Below are 25,741 nucleotides of genomic sequence, written 5' to 3'. Positions count from 1 at the left end.
AATGGAACCTGCCAGGGAAATAGTGTCTTTGCAAATAGAATTCAATTAATATGAAGCCCTATAGGACTGCGTGGGCGCCCCACCCCAATACTGGCATCCTCGGAGAAGGCGGCCGGGCACGCTGACACGCGGCGGAGAACAGCAGGTGGAGGCAGGGGCAGAGGTCACAGCGAGACAGGCATTAGTCAGCGGTTTCCCAGGATGGTCCGGAGCCAGCAGGACCTGGAGGAGGCAAGGCAGGGTCTTCCCCTCCAGCCTCTGGGGGACCACAGACGGCCCACATCTTGATGTGGGCTTCTGGCCTCCAGAACTGTGAGAGAATGAATTTCTGTTGTTTTTAAACCACCCAGTTTGCGGGACTTTGTTACAGCAGCTATGGCAAACGGATACACCATCATCTGTTATTTCCAAATCCACGTGCCCTCCAACTAGAACACAGGCCCTTTGGGGAGCAGGAGTCTTGCTTTTATTTCTCTTTAGGTTTCCTCAACATAAAGCTCTGACATGGAGTCATTTATTATGCATTTGCTGCAATAAAAGCATTGATATATAGTTGATAATTAGCTTTAATTTGGAATCACTTCACAAACAAATTGGAAATTTATACCAAACACAGAAGAAGTGTGAATGAAAGAAATGAATCATTATATGCTATTTACCTCCTACTATTGTTCCTGCCACATGATGGATTCCCTGCTCCCATTAACTCCAAATCCTCACTCAATTATTTGGGTCAATTCATATTCTTTAGAAACAGACTGCATCCTTAATCAACCCATTTCAGCTTCATCTGAAAGATTAAAAAAACAGAGTGAAATGAAAGCAATTTTGAAACTGGAAGTAAACAGGAAATTATTAAAAATAACTTCGATAATAGATTTAGGAGGGTGTAATTTTATTCTAATTTGCTTGCAGAGTGCTAATTGTTCAATTATTAGCACACACATAAAGACATAAAGGAAGATCATGAGCTTCTTCAGTAGCAAATGTTTTATGTGGTGTTCTGGAGACTTCCCCGAGGAGGGCGCCCTGATGACGACCCTTATTTGATTGCAGTTTCACCTTAACCATTTATTTAAAGATCTCTCTCTCTTTTACTTGGGCAGAAAAAGCTTTTTGAGATAAAATAACACACAATAAAAAGGGAAGTTATTCTTATATAAAATGGCATTAACTTAAAGCGAGGAAAGAGAGATACAATCATCAAAGCAACTGAATGACGAGCATTTTTAAAAAAGAAAGGAACACATGAGCTTTGTCCACTCTGTGTTCGATGGGTGTTGGAAACGAGCTGGAAACGGTGGGGACAAGGAGCAGCCTGGGCTGGTGCTGGGGTCTGTCAGGTCCGAGGGAGAATGTCCGCACCGGACACTGGATCCCACAAAGCCCTCATTATGGGCTCAGATGGATCAGGACTGACCCCTTCTGTAAAATGGGATGGACCCACGTGGACAGCACGTCTCAGCTCCCTCCTAGCCAGTCCCTCAGGAGATGTGCGGGACCCCAAAGATGGGCATTTTTGGGTTGTGCTCATTTTTCCCATCTTACATACTGCTCATCGATATTGCCACCCAAAGCTGCTTTCTGCGACGAGAACAGTGTAGCTAGCGAGGAAGCAGGCAGCTTTTCTGCTTGAATTATGGATCGGGTGCTGGGAGAGAGGCTCCCCCATATGCCATGTTCCTTGGAGCCAGCCGAGCTGAGGAAAGATGCACATTATTATTTCAGTGTAGTGGGAATGACTCAAGTAGCTGCCTTTCTAGACGGGACTCTCTGGAGGCGGGTAAATCATTCATCTTTGTAAGAGGACACTGTCTGTCAGTAAAATGCTCCAGGTCAGCGGCTGTCGGGAATGGGCCCTGGTCTCGTCTTTTTCCTGACTTTCTTGGGTGACCTTGGGACAGACACCTGCTGCTTAGAGGTGACTGATTCTGTCTTGGTGAAACTCTAGCCAGGCTCCTCAAGGCCTCTTCTTGGCTAGGTCTCAACGTTGGTCTGTAAGGGCATGAAGGAACACTAACATAATTTCTAGGGTCTCAAGACTGCACCCCTAGGGTGTCCTCACCTCCCCAAATAACCTGGGAAATTTCAAGGCTGCCCCAAAGTGGACGGTCTGCCTAGAAGAAAGGCTGCTGTCTCGGGCCTCTGTGGGCGGCGGGAGCACGCCCAGATGGGACGGGAGACCACCCTCCCTTCCCACTTGTAAGATTTCATTCCCTCACACCACGGTCCCTGACCCACCCCTCCTTCTCCCTGTGAGGCACCCCGTCACCTCTGTACAAATCTATTGTGTTCAGTCTTGGCCATTCCCCTCTTGCGACTGTGTGTTCCTCACCAACATCTGTCTGGACACTTGTGTTGGGCCTGGCTTTGTTCTCTTCGAACGGCCCTGATTTTCTTTGGATAGGACAGGTGGGTGAATCCCAAACTCCCCACCAGCTCTGGTGCTTTCGATTCAAGATTCTCTCAGGAAAACAATGTCCGGCTGTGTAGGGAGCTTGGCGCCATCACCTGTTTCCTGGATCTTCCTTTGTCTCTGCAGCAGGGAGCCTGTCCAGGGCGCCTTCTGAATCCAGGTGAGCAAAACCTCTTTTTCCCTGGCCACCACCACCTGACTCCATTCTGGGGCTGCGGCCACTGCCAAGGTCTCGAGATACAGAAGCAGAAACAGTTGTGAGTGTCAAAGACAGCGTTGACCTGCCTTGCTGGCCTCTGCCTGGACGTCCACTCTCCTCAGGCGAGAGCTGGGCAGACGTGAGTCTCCTACGTCACCGGCCTGCGAGTCGTGATGCCAGAGCTCCTCAAATCACATTCACATGAGCATTAAAAACCAAAAACCTATTTAACTGGACAGTGTTCTCTGTTGGTGAGGGTGGGGGAGCGGGCACTCCCAGACATTGTTGGAATAACTTCCAAATGGGGCGACGCCTGTGCGAGGGCTTGGCGATGCTGATCGAGTGAGCTTGCGGACGTACCCTGACCTGAGCTCACACTTCCCGGCGAGTATCCCCAGATAACTTCACAAGCTCTAAAATAAGTTTTCGTGCATGTGTCCAGGACAGCAGGGCCTGTAGGAGCAGGAGTCAAGAGATGGTTGAGAAACAACTCAAAGTTAAGACCTCACCCCCTTGGAGACTGTGGTTAATAAAATACTTTTTAAAGATTTATTTATGCATACAAGAGCTGGGGTACAGGCCAGAGTTGTTGGGGGCGGGGGTTGGGAGGATTCACCAGAGACAGAGTGGGGAGCAGAACAGGCAGACTGACTGAAATACACTGCTGAGGGGAGCAGCAGGCGAGGCAGGAGAGGTCTGCCGTGCCATGTGGGTTGCTCCCTGGCCGGCTGGAGAATCGATCTGGTGCTGCAGAGGCTGCAGAGGCTACGGGCAGCTTCATAGGTTGTCTTAACCCCTGTGCCACCAGGGAGGCCCAGTGGTTAATAAAAATTTGAATAGAGCTAAGAAGTAAGGAAGATGAAACCCAGCATAAAATTCTCAAAATAATTTTCTGAATATTTTCTTTTTTTTTTTTCTCATGTAATTATAGTTTGTCTCCCAAACAAGACATTCTGAGGCAGTCCGAGTAGGACAGGGGAAGACGTCAACGCTGCCGAGGACTCGGGATTGTCTGATGTTATGATTCTCCTCCTGGTGCTTGGATAGCTGCTGCCCCTTCAGACATCACATTTCTCTCCCAGGAAGGAAGCAGAAAACAGCGCAATGCATGAACAAGCACACCAGCTGAGCTTCCCATTCTATAGCGCCAGCGAAAGCTTTCCTGGGCGTTCCCTGCCTCAGTCTCACCATCTGGACCCAAGCCCATGCCCAGCCCAGGCTGGATCTACACGTAGGTCGGACATGCCAGGGAGAGGCCATCATGGTTTCACTCTCCCAAGACATCAACCTGTTTCCTGGGACGTGGAGCTCAGCGGATGGTTTTCTCTTGATAGCATTTAATTTGGTGCCATGAAAACCAACCCCTGCCTTGCAGACCCTGTCCCTGTTGTGCAGACCCTGTCCCTGTGGCGGTTAAGAGTACGTTCTTTGGAGCCAGAATTTGTGGGTTTGTGTCCCGGCAACTCTTCCACTGAGCACTGTCACTTTGGGCAACTTTCTGGCTATCGACATTTTTCATCTGTGCAAAAAGTATTAAACGCGGCCTCTGCCTTATCAGAGAGATGAAAGCGTGGAGTAAGCGAATCCCTGGAAGACAACACGCTTTGGTGATTCTGCTTCGAAGTTTGGAATTCGCCTGGCGACGGCTGTGCCCTTTATTTTCTTTCCAGGCACCCCCGGCATCTGACTTTACATTTCCCCTCTCAGCACTTGTTTCTGAATCTCAGGGCTGCGCTGAGTTTGAGGGTCTTCCCTCCCAGGCAGGCCTCGAGGGCCCGCGATGTTTCCACGGCAGCTCTTAGGCCTGCGACTGGCTTCCAGGAAAGGAGCTGTGGAGACCCCTGTCCTTTCGCCCTTCCCGCTGGTCCTAAAGCCACTGGCAGGTTCCAGGATGGAGGCACTGATGCTTCAGGAAGATGTGCTCCTAGGGAACCTGAAGGCAGATCTTAAACATTCCACAATTAAAATAGCATCTGTGCTTGCTCATCTTCCCTTCTGTGACCCAAATCCCTTAGGGAGCACTGGCCTGGCTTTCCTGACTTAGCTGCACGCCTCTCAGAGGTCAGGTTCCTTTGCTGACATGCAGGGTGGGATCCACCTGCCACCTTCTTCTTACTTCCCCACAGCTTTCTGACCCAGATATTCATTTCACTAATATTCTTCTTTAATAAACTTTGTGAGTTCCTATAGTGGGAGAGATGAAATTAATGAGTCCTAAGCCTAGAAAAGTGAACTTCCAGAGCCAGGGAATGCCACAAAGAAAGGGTTCAAGTGGAGACTCATAAGTAACCCATGCCTGGCCCCACGTTCTCATTTTTTTTTTTTAAAGATTTATTTATTTATTTATACAAGCACTGGGTACAGTCAGAAGTGCGGGAGGGTGAGAGAATTCACCAGAGCCAGAGCGGGGAGCAGAGCAGGCAGAAGGACCGAAGGACACTGCTGAGGGGAGCAGCGGGCGGCAGGAGAGGTCTGCGCGCCATGCGAGACCCTCCTCCGGTGGCCGGGGAGCAGCTGGGGATCGAACCGGCGCCGCAGAGGCCGTGGGCAGCTTCGCAACCCAGCGCTCAACCGCTGCGTACCGGGGAGGCCCATCCCACGTTCTCATTTTTCTGACTGGTTCTTCTTTAAGATAGTTAGATGGGCTAACTATTGGCTATCGACATTTCGACACCAGTTCCATAAAGGATGCCCCCAGTTCCATAAAGTTATCCATCATAGACCTTCTTGCCCATTTCAGTAATGGAGACACCAGTCATTCCTGACCAAACAAAAAAGAATTCACCGTCTGGCTCTTCTTAACCATGAGATGATGCCAATGTGGGAGATGAAAGTCCCTCCAGCAAACATCAATCCTCTAGAATTTTTAGTTAAATTACTTGGAAAATATCATCATCATCCTTTCAGGTGTACACAGCAAGTGTTCTGGAGCACATCATAATGTGATCTTTTGTATTAAAATGTCATTTTAACAACACAAGTAAATGTCTGGTTGGTTGCCAGCCATCCTTTAACATATAAAGAACAGCAGGCTTTATAGAAGAAGAAAATGTTCCTGGTGTGTTCAAATCATTTCTTATAGATTATGGAGGACATTTTAGTGCAATTTGATTTAGCTTAACACGGAACTATCACATTAAAATATTCAGGAGGGCGGCGAACTTATGTATCAGTATCTTTTTCATTTTTAAGAAAATAAATAATTGCTTTTATGAGGAAAAAAAGATAGCTTGAGCATGAAAGTTGATGCCTGTGAATTTCACGGCAACTTACCACAATCACGTTACCATCTGAAGCAACCTGGAAACCCAGTGAAAAGAAAATATATTGCAAACACTTTATATTCCCTTTATTTTTAAGTAAAGACTTCTACTTTGGAAAAAAATAATCTGCTAAAGATTGAAAACAGTGAGATCAATTTAAATAACATGGCACTTTTCAAATGCTTATGATTAAGGTTTCAAAGGACACATCCAGTCTGCCGGCAAGACCCACAACTTACATTGATGTGAACCTTATTTTTCATGCTGTGTCTTTCCATTGCCAGTTGAAAATAACTTGACCTGTTCAAGGTCAAGTACCAAGTTAAATTTATCTTTTTATTTTCAAATACAAAACCATATTGACATCTCTCAACTAGCCAGTATTTCTTAAAAAAGACTAAATTGATTAGACCATATGTTAAGGTCTTTGAAATTCAACATTTCCTTAAAAAAAAAAAAAAAACAGCTGTTGACGTTAGTCTAGAGATGGGGCAGGGAGATGTAAAAAGGTAGACTAGTAATTTATTGCAAAATTAAAAAGAAAATGAATGCTTTTTATTGCTCTCAGAGCCCATTAATTCTTAATTTATATAAAAGAAATACAAAATTCATGACTCAGTTTTATATGAAAGCAAAATATTATTTCTGATTGAGAAAGTAAAACAAATTTATTCATTACCTACCTCAGTTTCATAAAATGTAACACTCCTTACTGAATATATTTTATTTTCATAAATTGTTTCACCATGTTTTTGGTGGTTATTCCACCGAAAAACTTATTAGCAAGTACAATGTGATTTAACTACAGTCTAGGATTTATTTTTTTTTCTCTCTAAACAGAAGGAGAGAAAATAATTACTTGTATGGAATACTTAGTAGAATAACCCCACTCATTTTATTTATTCATCAAATATTGTGTGCCTACCACATGTCAGGGAACAATATGAGAAACAGGACTTATCTGTGAACACAACAGATTGAAATCCTTTGTTTTTTAACTTCATTGTTGCGTGTAGGTTAGAAGGCCATGCCCCTCCATCAGTAAACTGTACAGTCTCTTAAAAGAAAGTAAATACTGCACAGAATCAGGGAAGGAAAATGACAAGTCCTGAATGTTGGTAAAAAGAGGAAGTTTTGCAATTTTATTTTATATTTGTGTGTTTATTGATTCTTAATGAAGCAGCATTGTTTTACATCCTTGTTAATATTTTGACACTATACGATTTCTCACTTGAGATGCGCTCACCACAGCTTTCTCATCTCCAAAGCACCATGATCTTCCACTCTCTGGATTACCTCAGATCTATGGTTGGTTTTCAAGGTTGGTTTTAAGGTTTGTCTTGGTCTGACCCTTTGTTTGGTTTCTTGATACCACATATAAGTGGTATTTATCTTTCTCCTCTGTTTAATTTCACTTAGCATCATCTCTTTCAGCTGCATCCATGATGCCCCGAATGGCGTGAGCTTATCATTTTTGATCACGGAGTAGTATTTCACTGCAGAGTAATATTCTGTTCTTCCTGATTCACTCATATGTTTTGGGGCATTTAGGTTGTATCCATATCTTGGCTATTGTAAGTAGTGCTGCAATAAACATAGGAGTGTAGGTTTCCTTTCAAATTATATATTTGTGTTCTTTGGCTAGCTACCTAGGAGTAGAATTGTGGGTTACTTGACAGATCCATTTTTAGTCTTTTGAGGACCCTCCCCACTGGGGCTGGACCAGTCTACATTGTGTTTTTAATTTTAAATAGAAAGTTCATAAAGACTTTTCTGAGATGGTGACATTTGAGCAAAGACCCAAAGAAAGTGAGGAGGGAAACATGGGGGCCCAGAATCCTTTCATAGTGAATGGTCAAGATCATTCACTAACTAAAAATCACCATGTGCACCTTAGGATTGCATAGTGTACCAGGGGTCCTAGGAGAAAATGTCCCGCTGGCATGAAGGCACTGGACACCTCTCTCTTGTTCTCACTTTTGTCATCTGTAAAATAATGGTGTTGAACTTCATTGTTTCTGGACCAGTGGTCCTGTCACCCTCTTTGGGGGGCAAATGGAAATGTTAGAGGGCGTTTCTGGTTGTCCAAAGATTAGGGGGGCACAGCTGACAGTTGGAGGTTGGTGTTTAGGGAGATAAACCTCTTGTAACGTACAAGAAAGACCAGCATAGAGACTTGTCCTGCTGAACACACAATTGATGGCCCAGTTGAGAAGCCAAGCTAAGCTATCAGGAAGCTCCTAATGGGGGCTGATGGTGACACCCCCCCATCCACATGTTAATGGGAACCTTGACTTCTCATTCCCAGGTTTCCATGTGACTGATCTTCTCCTGAAGTCATATTAGGACTTCTTCTCTCTCTCTCTCACACTCTCTTTTGGTTTGGTGAGGCTTACCTCTTTCTGTCTTCTGTGTTAGTTTTCTATTGCTATGTAACAAATGGCCATAAACTCAGTGATTTCAAATAGTACCCATTATTAGTTCACAGTTGTGTAGGTCAGGAGTCTAGCTTGGTGCTCATGGCTTCTGTCAGGTTATCATAGGTGGAAATCAAGGTATTGGCCACACTGATGTCTCGTCAGGAGGCTCTGGGGAAATACCTGCTTCCAAGCTCAATATATTTGTTATTGTTGGCAAGATTCAGTTCCTTGTAACTGTCTGACTCAAGTTTCCTTACTGGCTTCCACCAGGGGGCAGCCTAGAGTCTTCCCTCCTTCCTGGCCAGTGTCCCCCATTTTCAGTCCAGCGGCAGCATGCCAAATCCTTGTCAAGCTTCAATCCCTCCTACCCTGTCTCCCGCCTCTAGGCCAGTTTTAGAGGGTTTATGGGATTAGGCCTGACTCATCTGGGCAATTGCCCTATATTTTGGAACTGGATTTGCAAAATTCCTCCACAGTAGCACCTGGATTAGTGTTTGAATAACTGGGGGGATTAATGTGTCTACCACGGATCAGGAATTTGGGGGCTCACTTAGAACTCTGCCTATCGCATGTCTGAGCAAATTTGTTGTCCTATACATAATCTGCTTCTCAATTTTGCTCTTAATTTTATTGGGACAGGCCCCTTTTAGGAGACCTGTAGTTTCCATGTTCTTGCAGTTGAGAAGGTAAACACATTTCTGGGGGTGGGATTAGTACCTATGACCTTTACACTTAAGCCAATTTCTCCAACTCAGTCTTTATCTACAGCAGAGCTTACGTAATGATCTCTCTGATTCCTGCATCTATTTTTAGTTACTTCTGAACACAAATAAAAAAGAGTGTTATATATTAATTCTTATTGACCCTTGAAATAGTGTTTTTGTTTTAGGTGTTACCTGCAATAAATGTCTAAGAAACACATTATTGTTAATTGATCAAATCCAAGAAATATCAATAAAACATCAAAATGAAATCTTGTTTCTTTTTGATTTCTAGATTAAGTTTTAAAATTTATTTAAAGATTGCGCAGGTAATGTAAAGATGTTTTTATTTGAAAATATTAGAGATTAAGCTAAAGACTTCCTTGATATCCTTTTCCCAATATCCCCCAAGTACAAAATTATGTAGTTAAAATTATGTAGTCTTATAGATAATTTTCCCATACAAAATATATCTTTATACATATATGGAACTTGTAAGCTAATATAAACTAATGTCTTACCCAGTATTTATGTTGAAAATGATTTACTCAGTTAAATGTTTGAATTTTACTTTTTAAATCATACTTTAGTTGTAACATTTGTATCTTAAATTATCAGAATTTCCATTTATGGAACTTACATTTTGTGCTTTGCAGAGGAAGACATTTTCTATTCCAAGATCATAAAGGTATTCCTCCTTATTTTTGTTACCTTTTAATAATCCTCTAATGCTTAGGTACTTACTTCCTCTGCAATTATCTGTAATTACTGTAATTCTACCACGGTAGGGTAGAAGTAGTTTTATTATCATTGTTCCCTAAATATTGATGTAGTTTCTACAAAACCATTTATTCACAATTTTATATTTTTTCATTGACTTGAACATACCGCCTTTATTATGTATTAAACTCTTGGCTTCCTTTCTATTGCATTTTTTCCCCCTAGTTCTGAATAAATAACACATTGTTAACTAATTGATTAAATAATTAACAACACATTAAGGTAATTCAGTCCATTGTTGTTCTCCTGCTGCTCCTGCACCATCTCCTCTCCCTCCTTGTCTCCTTCTTCTGGTTCTGTTTCTGCATGGTTTGACTCAGATATGGCTTGGATTTTCTGCAGACAGTTCTGGGTTTGTCTGGTTATTTCTTGATGGCATCATTGAAAGTGTTATCCTCCTCTTCTTTCCCACGCATGGAAGCTGGCGCTTTGGGCTTGTTTAGGCTCAAGTTGCTCATGGTTCATGTGGCCAAGAGCACTTCACAGTGACATCAGATAGCATCACCCAGGCAGTACCCAGAGCCTTGCCCTGCTGTGTTCGATGCCGACATCCACAGTGGGTTCACCAAGAACCCATTCACTGTTAGGTGTCAGCATCATGGTGTCTTCATAACCAATTGTTCAAGCTTCGGTGGTGGTTATTGCTGAGCCAGTGATTTCAATTGGAATTTTAAAATGGGAATTTGTAATTTGATGATCTCTTCTATATTGATTACCTGTAATCTTTCTAGAAGGAAAAAAATCTTATTATCTAGGGCTCTTTTGTTTCTGTGACTTGCAGCTTATGCAGGAAATGTAAGAGAGATGCTTTCCCTTTAATTGCAGATTTTTTCCCTTTAATTGCTAATTGGTGGTCCAATTGCCAGTTGCTTCCACGTGAGTCTAATGAGGTTCTTACTCCCTGATTCTCTCTCTCCTCCTCCTCCTGTCTTCTCAGTCAGCTGCTGTTTCAATCAACTGCTTCTATTATTCTCTCTGGCATCCACATCACTGTATCTCTGGTCAAAGGCAGCCTGCACCCTTGCTTCAGTACTGTCTAACAAGATCTGTTATTGACTTTCATGACTTTGTTGCTTTCCGACACAAAAATATCTCAGTCTTAATTTTTTTATCTTACACATGGGAAGAGAGCTTTCAACTTTATTATCATCCTCTTTCATGCCTAAAACTTTTATCATTAAAAAAACTATTTGATTGGAGTATAATGTACATAATTAAAATGCACCTACTCAAATGAGTTTTGATAAATTTACCCATGAAATGAACACCATAATCAAAATTTAGAACATTTATATCACCTCAAACATTCTCTGCCTCTTTCCTATCAATGCCCACCCATATTCCCAGCCCTAGGCAACCTAGCGCTCGTTAGTTTTTAACTTTTAGCTTATTGAATTTCATCAAAATGAAATAATACAGAACATAGCTCTCTGCATCTAGCATCTTTTTATGAAAATTAAGTTTTTGAGATTCATCCTTGTTCCATGTGGAGTTAGTTTGTTTCTTTTCACTGCCAAGTAATATTCCATTGCATAGATATACCTACCTCTGTATACCCATTTATTTGTTAATGGACATTAGAGTTGTTTAAAGTTCTTGGCTATTATAAATGAAGTATCTATGAGTGTTTAGACACAAGCTTTTCATGTTGAAAAATATTTTCATTGTCTTTGGGTAGATAGCAGGAAGCAGAATTACTGGGTCAGATGGGCAGTGTAGATTTAACTTTATGAGAGCTTGCGAAACTGTTTTCCACATAGAGATTCCACTTAGCTTTTTCTCCAACTATCTATGAGCATTTAGTTGCTTTACATTCTTGACAGTTTCTCTTTTAATTGCTCTTCCTCTTATGACTCACAAGGCTGAGCACGTTGCTATCTGATTATTGGCCTTTTGTATATTTCTTTTGTGAATTGCTTTTGTCCATATTTTAAGTTTGGGATTGCTTGTCTTTTTATTGTATGAGTTCTTTAAAATTTTTAGATACAAGTAGCTTGTGAGATATATTTATTACAAATATTTTCTTTCCATCTGGGGCCTCTTCTTAATTAAAATATCTTTTGATGAGCAGAAGTTTTTATTTTTGATGCAATTTGTTTTAATGTGTTCTGTTTTTGAAATATCACTGCTCTGCAAGTTTGCAAAGATATTCCACATTTTTCTGAAAGCATTTATTATTCTGACATTGGTCTATGTTATGGGCTCAGTTTTGCATGCTAAGTCAGAGGTCATGGTTACATTTTTCTTCTATAAAAAAGATTTCCTATTGGTGATGCCATGGATCATAGCAAATACAGGAGTTTCAAGCATCGCAACTTTGTCCCCTCAGAAGTCTATAGGTAACAAGTCCAAAATGGGTTCTATTGGACTAAAATTAGGGTGTTAGCAGGTTTTCATTTTTATCAAAGTCTTCAGAATCTGTGTTTCACAACTTTTAGAGGCAGCCGGCTCTCCTTGGCTCATGACCCCATTTCACTCCACCTTCTGCTTCCATCATTGCGTCTCCTCCTCTGACTCCACCCCTCCTGCCTTCCCCTTATAAAGACAGCCGTGAGTACACTGAGCCCATTTATCCAGGGGCACCTCCTTGGCTCAAATTCCTTAATCTAATCCCATCTGCAACATTCCTTTGCGTTGTGTGAGGTGACACAGTTGCAGGTACTGGGGATTAGGATTTAGTCATCTTTGCTGGGGGAGGGCAGTGTTTGTTTTCTCAACTACATTTGTGTTCAGGTGAAATGCAAAATAAATTCTTCAAAACTGTTTTTGAGAAACTGAAGCTACCTGGTGTTTCCTCTGCTCTACTGCTTGGCTTGTGTCAGAAGTTGGCAGGCAGACTCAGAAAGGGTCCGGGGACATCTTGCATGAACACATCTCATCCGATGTGGCAAGAGCAGTTTTCATTTCAGAGACGCAGAGGCTTCGCAGTGCTGAGTTAACAACCAGAGGCTGAGTGTGCCAGCTGGTGTGAACACTCACCCACTCTTTCTCGCACACTCTCATTTTGCCTATTATTTTTTGTTCTTAAAGAGTTTAAATACTGTTGATTTAAAGACAAAGAACTGTATGCTGAGAATATCTCCAGAACTCCCTTTGAGAACAGTGGAGGCATTTTCATTATCCATCTGTCAACCCCATTCAGTGGACTTTCGGAGAAATTAAGCCTTAGGTTATTGGGCTAAATGCACATGATGAACAAGGATCTTGAGGCTGAAACAAATGTTCTTCCATAACTTACCACTTTTTACCCCAGAGTGTATACAATCCATTTGCATCTTTTGTTCAATGGATAGCTTATTAAATATGATTTGACATACCCTCATGAAGTAATATGAGATTCCCATAATAAAAACATAATCTGCATGCTAACTTGGCCTAAAATACATAAACTTCCCAAAGAATTTTGATGTTAAAATATTAGAGGGAAACACGTATTAGATTAAAATATGACATTACTGGTATCTGAATGTTGTTTTCCCTGACTGCTTATTAAAATAAAATACACATTCAGATATTTATCTTCTGAATGACAAGAAAAATGAAAATTATTTTCTGTCTACTGGAAAACCAGTTGTGATTTTCTATGTGGCCAAGCATTTGGTGGGCATTCTTGTGGCTTCCCCTGATAAGGGTGTTGCTTTCATCTGCAGTGTCGAAACCTGCTCGCAAGCTCCTTGTCTGCGCTCTCGTCTGGGAGGGTTGCAGGGAAGGGAAGAGGCAATGGAATGTGTCTCTCAGGACTTAACTTAGAACTCACTGGCGATTGCCGATTGCATCCTACTGGTCAAGGCTTTTCCCACTTGACAACAACAACCTGCCTCTAACTGGACAACACCAGCATGTCCCAAACCTGGAGGGTGTGGCTATGAGAGAGAGAGAGAGAGAGAGAGAGGAAGAGGGATGGGGCAGGGAGAGGGGAGAGAAGGGGAGAGAAGCAGTTTTTACTGTATTTGAGAGACAAGGGTGGATTTTACATTTCACAGTGAAACAGACATAAAAATTGTGCTTTTTCACCCCCCTCTTCACCCTCCTCCTTCCCCTGGTGAAGCAGCACATTGCACACTGTTCCAGACAGAAGGACAAGGGTGAGAGATGATGACAGAGATAGAAACAAAACAACCCCCCTCACTGGCTGACCATCCAGGTATCCCCCGTTCTCAAGCTTGACTGTGTATTAAAAACATCCGGAGAAGTTTTAGAGACTCAGATGCCAGGTTGTACCCAAACAGAGCTCACAGGACTGAGGGCTGAGCCTGGGCTGGCAGAGCCTTTGTCTTAATGCCAGATTCTACTTTTGCATATTAAGAGCCATACATCATCTGTTCCTTCTCTTTGCATCCTGTCTGGGACAAATCTCATCCCCGTCCCCAGGCAAACGCAATCTAGCAAGGACGAAGGCCATGTGTGCAGAAAGACAGAGGCATAAAAATCCCATTAATAATGTAATGGTTAATATCTAGATAAACATCACGATTATCGGCTAATCTCTGCTCTGCGATCCTGTGACCTCATTTGCTTTTCAAGGAACTCAGGGTTCATTGGGATTTGGGCACTTCCATGGCTGGCGAGTTAGGCCCCAGGTCCTCAGCTCTTTCATCTTGGACCAGAGACTGGTTTCTGCTCCAGGAAAGAAGACCCAGGCTCCTCCAGCCTGAGATGGTCTCTCCTCGCCCTTCGCTGCCCTCCCTTCCCTGCCTGCAACCCTCACTGCTGTGTCCACTGCAGACAGGCTCCGTGTCCTTCCAGGACGTGTCCTTCCAGGACCAAGCACCTGCTCCATTTGCAAAGACAGAAAAAACATCTCACCAGCTGCTCACATTGTGTTGACCCAACAACTAATTGAATGGTCAGAATATTTCACTGCTGATTTAACTGCATCATCTTGGAAGAAATTGTCGCAGCTCAGTGGGGGAAGGGACAACAGACATTAAAGGAGGGGACGAGAGGAATGAATTTCAGACAATCTTTGACCAGGGGGAGGATGAAGCAGTTTTAAATTTAGTGAATTTGGTGAACTTTGAATATCATTTGCAAATGACATAGATTATGGAAAATACTTGTTCAGTTTCATTTACTTTGTTTTTGAAGCAGAAACACTTACAAGGAAAACAGCTCCCATATGTTCTCACTTTCAAAATGGTGGAATAATTAGTGCACTTTAACAAGTCAGTGGATCTGTCTTCTGTGTGAATATCATATGGTCCGCGCGGTAAATGGATAGCGCTCCAGCGTCTCTGGCAAGCCTTGACATAGGTTTCAAGTTCAGGTGGGTGGGAGGCTCTGACGGCGGGATATTATTTATTCTTCCTTAATTAGGTGACTGCATTTCACATGCATCTTGGTTTGTTTTTAGATCATAATAAAGTAAACAGCTCATTACCAAGGCCCTCCATAAATACCCCCAAAGAACACAGTGCATGTGTCAGAAGGGAATAAATATTTACCGAATTAACTGACAGTCTTGTTTGAGAATATATGCCAACTTCATGTTTGTATTTATTATTCTAACTTTTATTTTTTCCCCAATTCTGCTTAAAATGTCTTTTTCTCCCCCATGGACCGATTTTACTTTAAATCAACTTTTAAATATTCTTCCTACCATGACTCTTATCACTGATCGCTCAAGACTTATTTCATGAGCCGAGAAGGCTGTCAGAGGTGGAAATTGCCAGAGTTTTTTCTTAAGTAATAAAAAAATGCCCTTTTATTCAGCAGGCCCATTTGTCATCATCTGTAAGCCTCTCTGGATATTGTTAAGCAAAGAGACACCAGACCCAAGATGGAGTTGCCCATGGGGGGGGGTCCCCCAGAATTACTGTCTCACTTAATTGTAGTTTTGACCTTTCCCGAGAGTGGGCATTTAAGCCAACGTGTCAGCTTCCTGGTCAACCTAGGGAGGTCATCTGCATGGGGAGGCCCCTGGTCCCCTAAAGGAAGATGTCTCTGCCTCAAGTCATCTTCCTCTTCTCTTGTTAACGGCCTTGTTCCACCTTCTTTCTGACAATCAAAAACCACCTTACATGTTGTGTATTTTTCCCAGTGCCTTTCTACTTGCTAGGTGGGAAGCCACCCAATTCATCAATCACTAATTGAAACCAAATTACATCTTCAAAATTAACTTGCATGGATTTTTGTTACTTAACAATCCTCCAATCTTGAGAACAGGCCGGGCAGGGATCCTTTTCCTCACTTTAGTGGAGGATGTGGAAGCTGAGTTACGTTCGCTCATCCTTCTAGTCGTTTTTTTTTTTTCACTCCCCCCAGACAATAAATAGACATCTTGTCTCTGTCCCCAGTGAGCTTCAGACATAAAGTGGGCAAGTGTCTAGCATTAGGAATGTAACAGGCAGTCTCTCTAATTATGATAACAGGAGGTTATAGATTATCATTATAATCTAATTATGATAAGAGGTGGTCTCTCTAATTTTGGAGGTCAAGGAAGGCTTAGCTGGGGAAGGACATTCGAAGCGAGGCTGGCGGGGGGAGATGTCTTGGGAGGTACAGGTGGGCTGGAGGGACGTGACCGTGGGATAGTGTCACAGTCATGGGGAAGAGAATGTTCTAGCTCCGGAAGCAAGGGAGAGTCACCTGGGGAGACATTATGAGCAAATTATGGCTGGAAACAAGTGTGAAGCTGAGGTATAGAGAAATAAGTAGTGAAGTGAGTTCAGGGGAGTCATAGATGGACCTTCCATGGAATGACGGGCCCTGAGGAGGAGCTGACTCGGTCAGTTAGGAGCTTTGCCTTGACTGGGCTATGACGCGATTCTGAAGACAGAAGTCAGCTTACAGAGTCGGTAGCCAGGAGAATGCTTTTGCCCAGATGCAAGCAACACGTGTCTGGTGGAAGCAACTGATTGCTGCCCCATGGCTAGGTGAGGCTCACAAACTCAAATCAACATTCCGGAACGACATGCGCACTGTGGTTCTTTGACTGCTCTTCTGAGTCAGTGGTCTCATCCTCTTCAGTTCCTTCACCACGTCAAGAATTGAAGTCTTTGATCAATGTTCATGCTACCCCCGCATACCCCGTTCTTTGAGTCTCCCGGAGCCTTGGACTTGGGCTTTGCATACAGAGCAGGTGGGCTCACATTCACATTTTCCCTCGGTGTCTTCACCGAGCAGGTGCTGGTTAGCTGCACGCGCACTGGTATCTTCCAGTGCCTCCAGGCACCAGGAAAATGCTTCCCTATAAACGGCGACTTGGATTGACTTTACAGGTCACTTTCTGTCATCCAATATTATGTACATTTCCTCTTCCAGCAAGTGCCGCAGCTACTCATTGGCAGGAGCCATTACTGCTAAAGGTTGGTGGTGTCAGTGGAAGATTTTTGAAGGCGGCAGGCCTTGTGGTGGGGCCTTGGGGATGACCAGGACTCCAAATTTGAAACAAGAGCACATGGCATAGAAAACTAGAACACAGAAATCAACACCGATCTGAGGCAGAGGTGGGCACAGAGTGTCGAGTTGGAATTCCTAGGCATGGGACCATCTCAATGCAGGGGATGAGACCAAAGACCCCCCCCCCCCGTGTCCCTGCAGCAGGGCTCCTGGAGTTTCACAAGGCAAATGTACTCACAGCTCACTCTGCCCAGCCCAGAATTACATAGGAACACACAGTTAAGCACAAGGGAAGCTGCAGAATGGTGTTTCAGCTGGGAACTAGGTTCACGCTTTTTAATACTAAAGAGGAAGAAAAGAGATGTTGAGAATCCACCTGTTGTGTCTGCTGCAGCCCAGCTCAAGAAGCACCTTGGCACTAACTTGCCTGCAGTGACTCTGATGGGTTGGTCTCTTGCCTCTGGTGTCACAGCTAACCTTCTCAGGGTAATAGAAGTAACACCGCTCTTGTGTCCAAACCACGCCTCCAACTCCCGCACGGACACTGGGCAGCAGTGACTTGGTCTCCCTGAGCCTCTGAGCCTCCTTTTCCTCCTCGGTGAAATGAGAAACGTGGACTGGAAATTCTTTAGTGTCTCTGCCAGGTGTCTTCCCATACTCCCCCGTGAACCACACATCTTTGGACAAAGATTATGACTCCTTCCCTCGGCCTGGTGATGTTCTCGTCATTCTCATGATGAGAAGCTCAGAAAGGAATTTTGATGAATGCTGGCTGATGAAAAGTCTGGATGAATGGGTGGGTGGATGAATGGCCACCCAGATGTGTGTCGTCTTGTTCTCTCTGTTTCAGCCCCACATGCATATGGATGCAGAGCGGAGCTTCTCATTGAGTGTCCTGATAAGTGCCCATTCATGCGAAAGTTCTAATAAGCAAAGCAAATTCTATGAAAGAATTAATGGGGGTGTCAAGGCGGGGAACTGTCATCATGTGCTTGGCAGCCAACAGCTTCAGAATCAATAAGGTCATTCCTGGTCTTCAGAGTCATTGCTTGTCTAAACCAGGGGAGTGACCCCTGACCCCCACCTTGCTATTGCTCTGCAATGTCCAGTTTCTGACATTTCTCATCTCTTGGGCTCCCTTCTATCCCCGGACCCACCTTTAGGTCATAAAACAAACAGAACAAAACAAAGATAAAGCAGCAAAGAAAAGCTACAATTTCCTCCAATTGAATAAATCACTTATTGATTGATCTCTGCAAGACATCATTTCCCCAGGCCAGATGAAGGGCCAAGTTCACAGGGACACCTTCCTTCAAAAGATGGGGTTATAACCATCTTATTTCCATTGCAGTCAAATGGATGAAGAGATAAAGAAGAGGTAATGAAAGGAAAAGGGATGTCAAATGAGCCATTTTTAACAGATGCCATTTTCTGACTGATCATTATATGCCAAGCTTAATCATCTGAAAATTATTATTATCCTCGCCCTGCAGGTCCCAACTGCAGCGGGATCAGAGCAGTCTGAGTTTGTCCAGGGGGACAGGTGGCACGTGGCACACGCGGAATTAAGCCCAGAGCCGTGTGATCCCAAAGCCTGTCCTTGCTTTCCTCAAAACGCTGCTCTGCTCCTTCTCTCTGGCGTTTATCCTACCATCAGGCCAGCTTCTCGGATTGCCCGGCTTCCTCAGGTAAAGAAGGGGCACCCCAGCAGCAGCTAATTAGACTGAGCAGCTCTCCTTACCCCCAAATTACTCAAATTGACTTGAGCTTCGCCAATGATCCCCTACAGGACTCTGCAATCTGATAACAATTAGAGACCCAGCAACGTGCTTATCAGCTGTTTCCCAGAGACAAGTGTTGCCAGCAAGGCCCGGAAAGGCCGCCTTTCCAGTGAGGAGGAGCTGCTTGATGCCCAGAGGCGGAGAAAGCCGCTGTCAGAGGATGTGGTTCCAACACCCGGGATAACTATAATCTGGCAGGACTGGCGCCGTAACTGTTTTGGGGGAAGAGGGGGGCTTTGCCTCTATTTTCTCAAAATCATCACAGGAAAAATCATCCACAGGTGGAGAGATGAATACAAAAAATCTAGAGGAGCAATAATATCACAAACACTGTGGCGACATGCCGTTAAATCTGAATGGATTGACTAGAATAAAATAAAAATGCAGGCCTTCAGTCACACTGGGGACATGTCGAAGGCTTGACAGCCCCCCCTACTGGGGGGTTCCTGTGGGGACCACACAGCCGGGGCACAGCCCTTCCTGCCCAACACCTTCGGGACAGCCCCGCGCCAGTGCATCCCCTGGGGAAGTTCATGACGGTCTGGACGCAGCCTGTTCATCAGCAGAGGGGGCGTTTGCAGGGCAGTGCCAGGGTCAGAATGGGCAGTTCCAGAATCATTCCACCTCACCCATCCGTGGACGACAGTAGCGATGCCCACACATTTAAAAATGGTGCTCAAGGACATACCACATGAAAGAAACCTCCTTAATCATTTTGAAGAGTGCACGTCAGCATTTTCAAGTGTATTTACATGTTGTGTGAACAACCTTTTTCGTCCGGCACGTGGAGACCCTGTACCCATGGAGATCTGACCCTAAGGGCCCCCTCCCAGCACGCAGCCACCATCTCGCCTTCCAAGTTAACAAACTTGGCTCTTCCACCCGCTCCCTATGCATGAGTCACGCAGTATTTATTCTTCTGTTGGTGGTGGATTGCACTTGATGGGATGTCTTCAAGGCCCGTCCACACTGTAATGTGTGTCAGAATTGCATTCTTTTTTAAGGCCAAATAATAGTCCCTTGCATGTATGTAATACTGTATCTTATGCCTTCATTCATCCATGGATGGACACTTGGCTTGCTTCTACCTTTGGGCCATGCTGAATAGTGCTCCTGGGAATATGTGTGTATAAATGTCTCTTTGAGACCTTGTCTTCCATTCTTGTGGGAATTTCTGAATCATATTGTCATTCAATTTTTAATTTTTTGAGGGACGACCATATTGTAAACCGTAGCAGATGCACCATTTTCAATTCCCACCAACTAGCACACAAGGGTTCCAATTTCTGTGCATTTTCACCAACCCTGCTATTTTCTATCTCTGTCCGCATGCATGGATGTGTGTGCGTGTGTATGCACATGTGTGTATTTATGGTAGTGTCTTGATGGGTGTGGGAATTTGCACCCATTAAGGGCTACTTTGTTTCCATGATGTGGATGCTATTAGAGGGAATTTTTTATATTTCTGGTTAAAATGAATATACATTTATTATGGGCAATATAGAGAAGACTATGGAAGAGAATGAAAGAATTGTTAAACTCTTACCACTTGAAGACAGCCACTTCTAATATCTTGATAATACATTAAAAATACATAAAGGTAATTTATTTTCTCAAATGGAAACTATATATTAGCACTGTCTTAGAATGTGATTTTTTTTTATTTGCTAATACTTCTTAGGCATTTTTATGTTAATTTTTAATTCATTAAAATTATTTAGTGAATAATTTTAAGTGCTTTGTAATAAATGGGTGATATTTAATCATATGAATGTAACATACTTAAATTACCACTTAATTTTGAATATACAAAGTGCTTTTGTTTGTTATTATGATACCATCAATATAAGTCAATACTATATGAAAATTTCTAGGACACATTTCTGGATTTTTCTAGTTGTGGGATTTGAAATAATTAAAAATTTTTCATATTAAAGAGTGATACACATATGGAAAATAAAAATCATAATGGTGTGCCTTGATAAATGATCCAGAGTAGACACATCAGCTTGGCCAATATTGTTTTTATCCAGGTTAGCTTTTTCAACTACAGTTGAGTATCGCCAGCTCATGTGCCCCAGAAGCAGATGCCAAGAAGAGAACTTGGTGCAAGGGATGGCGATGTCCCTGGGAACAGTAAGGGGGTGCGAGGGCGCCCTGGGGGAGGGGAGATGGGCAGTCGTGGGGTGGAAGATCCTGTCCTGGGAGGACTTGGGAGCAGGTAGCCCTTGGGGTCACGCCCATGTCCTGGGGGCCGGCTTCTTAATCCCCAGTTTTCTGCTCGTGGGAGAGGAAAACAACCCACACCCCTCTGGCTCCCGGATCCTTTGACGAAGTCTCCTCAAGGACACCATGACCCACAAACACCGGGACTATGTCCCCTGGAAGCCTGCGGGGCGCCATTTGAACTTTATGGCCATTTTCCTTACTCCCTGGGAGTAATGCTGGGACCCCCCAAGCCTTGAGAAAGTGACCACAGGTTGACTGTGACTCCCCTTGAGTCCAGCCATGGGTGTGACTTCATTTCCCACGCCCGCTCAACACCAGCCTCTGGTCTTTCCTTGTTTCCAGGCACCAATCACCAGCTTTTGGGCTTGGGTGCCTCAAGAATTCAGGGCCTCCCTGGGAAATAGATCTCCAAACTAATTCTGAAATGCAGTTTTGTGTTTGGGGCGCTGATGCATGGGGAGGACAGAGTCTCGGGTGCTGCTCATGAAACGAAGAAAGCTGAGGAGTCTTCCCGGGAGAGCCTTCCAGGGTGGATGAACCCCTGGGCGTGGAAGGGAAGCTGGATAACGTCCACCAGTGCTGGTGAGAAGTCTCCAGCATCAGGACGAACCCTGACGTAGTTGAGCCCTGTATCCACCCAGCAGCGCAGGCTGGGAAGAGGGGACGCTGATGAAGCCAGGGGCCTCCCCTACACCCCAGTCACCCCTATGCTTGGTAGTACATTTAAAACCACTCTAGCCCCAAGTACCCACACCTCCCCATTTCTTTTTCCCTGAGGGCGGCAGACTCTCCTCCATGAAACTGTCTGAATCAATGTAAGAATAAACCTTCGGAGTCTCTACACTCAATTCCCTGAGCCTTAGGAGTGCTTGTCCCGGAAACCAGGCCCCGCAGTTGCTCTTCCATCTGCAATAAACAGACCGAAGACTTCTCGCTGGGGTGAGTTATTTCGTTGAAATTAATTTCTTGATTGTCCAGAACTTCGTTTACTGTAACTGTTAATCTTCAAAGAGTTTGCCTCTGCAGAAGCTGCAGAAATAATCCAGAGCTCCTGCGTCCCTTGCATCCCTCACCTCGCAAAGGTTAGGATCTTGGAAAATCATGGTACATCATCCCGGCCAGGAGAGGGGCCTGGAACGATGCTATTTACTCAAATGCAGGCCCTTTCAGATTTTACATGAACGCCCTTTATTTATTTCTGTTTTGGGTGACGGTTCTATGAGCTGTTGTCACAGGTGTGCGCTGGCATGTCACTCATAGGTCTTAGCTCCATCGCCAAGTTGCTAGATTCAAGGACTAAATTTGATTTCAGATCGTATTGGCTTTGGTGCATTTGATGTGGAGTGTGAATTTCTGGGGAGGAGAAGGAAAATGGAAGTTCATTGCATGTGAATTTGTTGAAATTTTCTTATAGTGCATTTGAGTTTTTATTTCAAAACTATTCACCCAGTGCCACTGACAGAAATAGCCTCCCTTTGGTCAAATTAAATTCCAGGCCATTATCACTTGGTGGCTCTTCCTTTGAAAAGTATCCAAAGGAGTGTTTTCAGTGTTTTGACTATTTATACTTCCTTTGGTTTTAGACCCTTGAAGGAATAAAAAATTGTTTCTGGCACTGTTAATCATATTTGAATTACCCAGTAGGAGTCCCGGCAGCACTTACAAGTCTTTTCTCCCTTTTTTTTGTTTTGCATTGGTCTTCCCTGACTGAACTACTTTATTCATATGCCTAAAACCAACAAATTTTATTTCCTCAAATCACAGCCCTTTCTGGTCACCCAGAGCACCCCTCAAGAGAGCACCCCTCAAGGGGACCCATCCCCACTTCCTGCTTGTCCTCCATGGCTCCCCCCAACCCTCCAAAGACACCCCTTGTGCTAGACAGGCTCTAGACTCCCTTCATGACCCACCTCCTGCTCTCCCTCCACTTCGTACTCTGCTACTTTCTCCCCCAAATTTCTTCTTTAGAATAGACGGAACGTGCACTGTCCAGGATGAGTCCTGCTCTCTTGTTCCTCGTGTCTGTGGCTGCTGCTCTGTGCTAGCATGCCTCCCACCCCACCCCACCCTACCCCACCCCTCCCTTCCCACCCCACCCCACCCTGTTGCCTGAGATCCCTGGCTGCAGGCTGAGGAGGGACTGGAAAGGGGTCAGGGACCCAAATGGGTCAGGAAATGCCATTGGGAGGCTGTGGCGGGGCCTGGGTGTGGCAGGAGGCGCGTCTGGCCTGGAGGAGAGAAGCCCAGGAAAGCTAGTGGGGCTGTTTTGGAGGAAGCGCCACTCTGAGCAACCCCACCTTACCTCTGCGACCCTTGCGGACTGAGTTTGTTTAAATCCCAGCAGGAGCTGAGCGATGCATTTCCTCCCAGGCATGCACTGACACCCACGATTTAGACAAGGGCACAGAGGACTCTGGCATATTAAGAACCTGGACTGTCTGAAGCTAAGAGAACGTGCCGAAACCTCGCCTTGGTTGTGAGCTGTCCCACATCTGGAGAAGAGCAGACCTGGAGACAGCTGGGGGCGGCACAGCTGGGGGCATGAGACCTCACCTGGGAAGTCCAGGAGGCAGCAGGAAGCCTGACCTCAAATTTGTGTTTTCTCAAATTTTATTAGTTTTCCAGTTACCTACATAGCTAGGCTTTTGGAAGCACGACCTCACACCTCTGAGTGTGCACACGCTGGCCTTACCAAAGGGTGCGACCCACATCTTGCAACAACCACGCTATTTTCCACAGACTCTAAGAATTACTTTTGTTCTTTGCCAGTTTGTTTTTTGGGTTATTTATATTCCGCAACCGAGAGAAGCCATCTGGTAACTGTCTTTCACGTTCCGACTTGGATGCTCATAGCAGCATTACCCATAATTGCCAAGTCATGGAACCAGCAGAAATGCCCATGGACTGATGACTTGAGAAAGAAGCTGTGAACCGCACACTCCAGGAACTGTTATTCAGCTATTAAAAAAGATGAAATAGTGTCTTGGGCACAAAACAGGTGGAACTTGAGGAGTTTATGCTCAATGAAAAGAAATATTGAAAGGGGAGAAAAGAAGCAGCCTGCACGCCCTCTAGGCTAGCATAGGGCCACCGCTAACATGGCGGCCTTGAGGACAGAATGTGTTCTGTGTCAGTCTTTGAAGACTGAGGAGTCTGGGATGAAGGTGTTACAGGGTGTGTGCATTTGGGGAGCTGTGAGGAAGAATCCATCCCAGAGCTGCCTTCCAGCTTCTGGCACTTTGTCAGCAACTTGGTGATGCCTGGCATGGAGGAACAACATTCTGGCCTCCATCTTCATGTGGCTCCAGAGGTCCCTTTTAATAAGGGTATCAGTAGTTTTGGGTTTTACTCACTGTAATGGCTTCATATTGACTTGACTACATCTACAAAGACTATTTCCAAATAAGGTCACATTCTGAAGTACTGGGGCCTTGGGAGATCAATGTATCTTTTTAAAAAAATTGTGCTATTTCTTTACTGGGATAACATTGGCTTACAACACGGTATATGATTAAGGGGGTCTAGGTTATACCTCTTCAGATATATATTCTCACATCACACCACCACCACCACCAAGATATCCATCATCGTCCACCAGAGTCTATTGAACTCCCAACCACCTTTGTTTCCTACCCACACCCTCCCCTGTTGGTAATTTCAGTTCTACAGTCAGATTTCTAGGGTGTAAGTTTTGGTTTAGTTTTGTCTGCTTTTTGCTTTGTTGTTTTGTATTCAGTATATGAGTGAAGCCATCTGGTATTTGTCTTTCTCCTGACTTATTTTGCTTAGTAGCATGCTCTCCAGCTCCATCCAGGGAGTCACAAAAGGCAAGAGTTCATCTTTTTAATAGCCAAGTAGTATTCCATGGCATATGTAGACCGCATCTACTTTATCCTCTCTTCGGTCACTGGGCACTTAGGTTGATTCCATAACTTGACTATTGTAAATAGTGCTGCAATGAACATAGGAGTTTGGACCTCCCTTTGAATTAGTTTCTGCATTCGTTGGGTACCTACGTAGGAGTGGAATGGCTACATCATGTGGTAGTTCTGTTTTGAATAGTTTGAAGAACTTTCATGCTGTTTTTCATAGGACCTGGACCAGTATACCTTCCTCCAACATTGTATGAAGTTTCTTTTTTCTCTATACCCTTAACTTAACTTTTTGAGGGGAGTACTACTGAACTGAGTCCAAGGAATTATTAGCAGAAATTGATAGCAAGCAGACATTTTTTCAATGTAAGGATGCATTTTTCAACAGTTAGTACTTAGCCATGGGGAAGGTCCACTGTTTTCAATAGTGAGTTCCTTGTGTCTGGAGGCTTTGAGAATAAATTGAAGGATTGTCAAGCAAGGGTGTTGTAACCATGGATGTCTACATCACCTATAACAACTGATTGAAACCATCTCTTCATAATTATCCATAATTCTATAATATTTGTCTTGTTAATAATAATAACAATTGACCTTTACTTATGTCCCACAGTGAGCCAAGTTCTAGATAAAGGCATTTTCTTTTTATCATAAAAGTCCCATGAATTTGGAAAATGCATGAACCTTGAACACATGATGCTCAGTGAAAAGAACCAGGCACAAAGGCCACGTACTGTGG

The sequence above is a fragment of the Talpa europaea genome (genome assembly GCF_964194135.1).
Source record: "Talpa europaea genome assembly, chromosome: 5".
Lineage (NCBI taxonomy): Eukaryota > Metazoa > Chordata > Mammalia > Eulipotyphla > Talpidae > Talpa > Talpa europaea.
Note: the sequence above shows the minus strand (reverse complement) of the source record.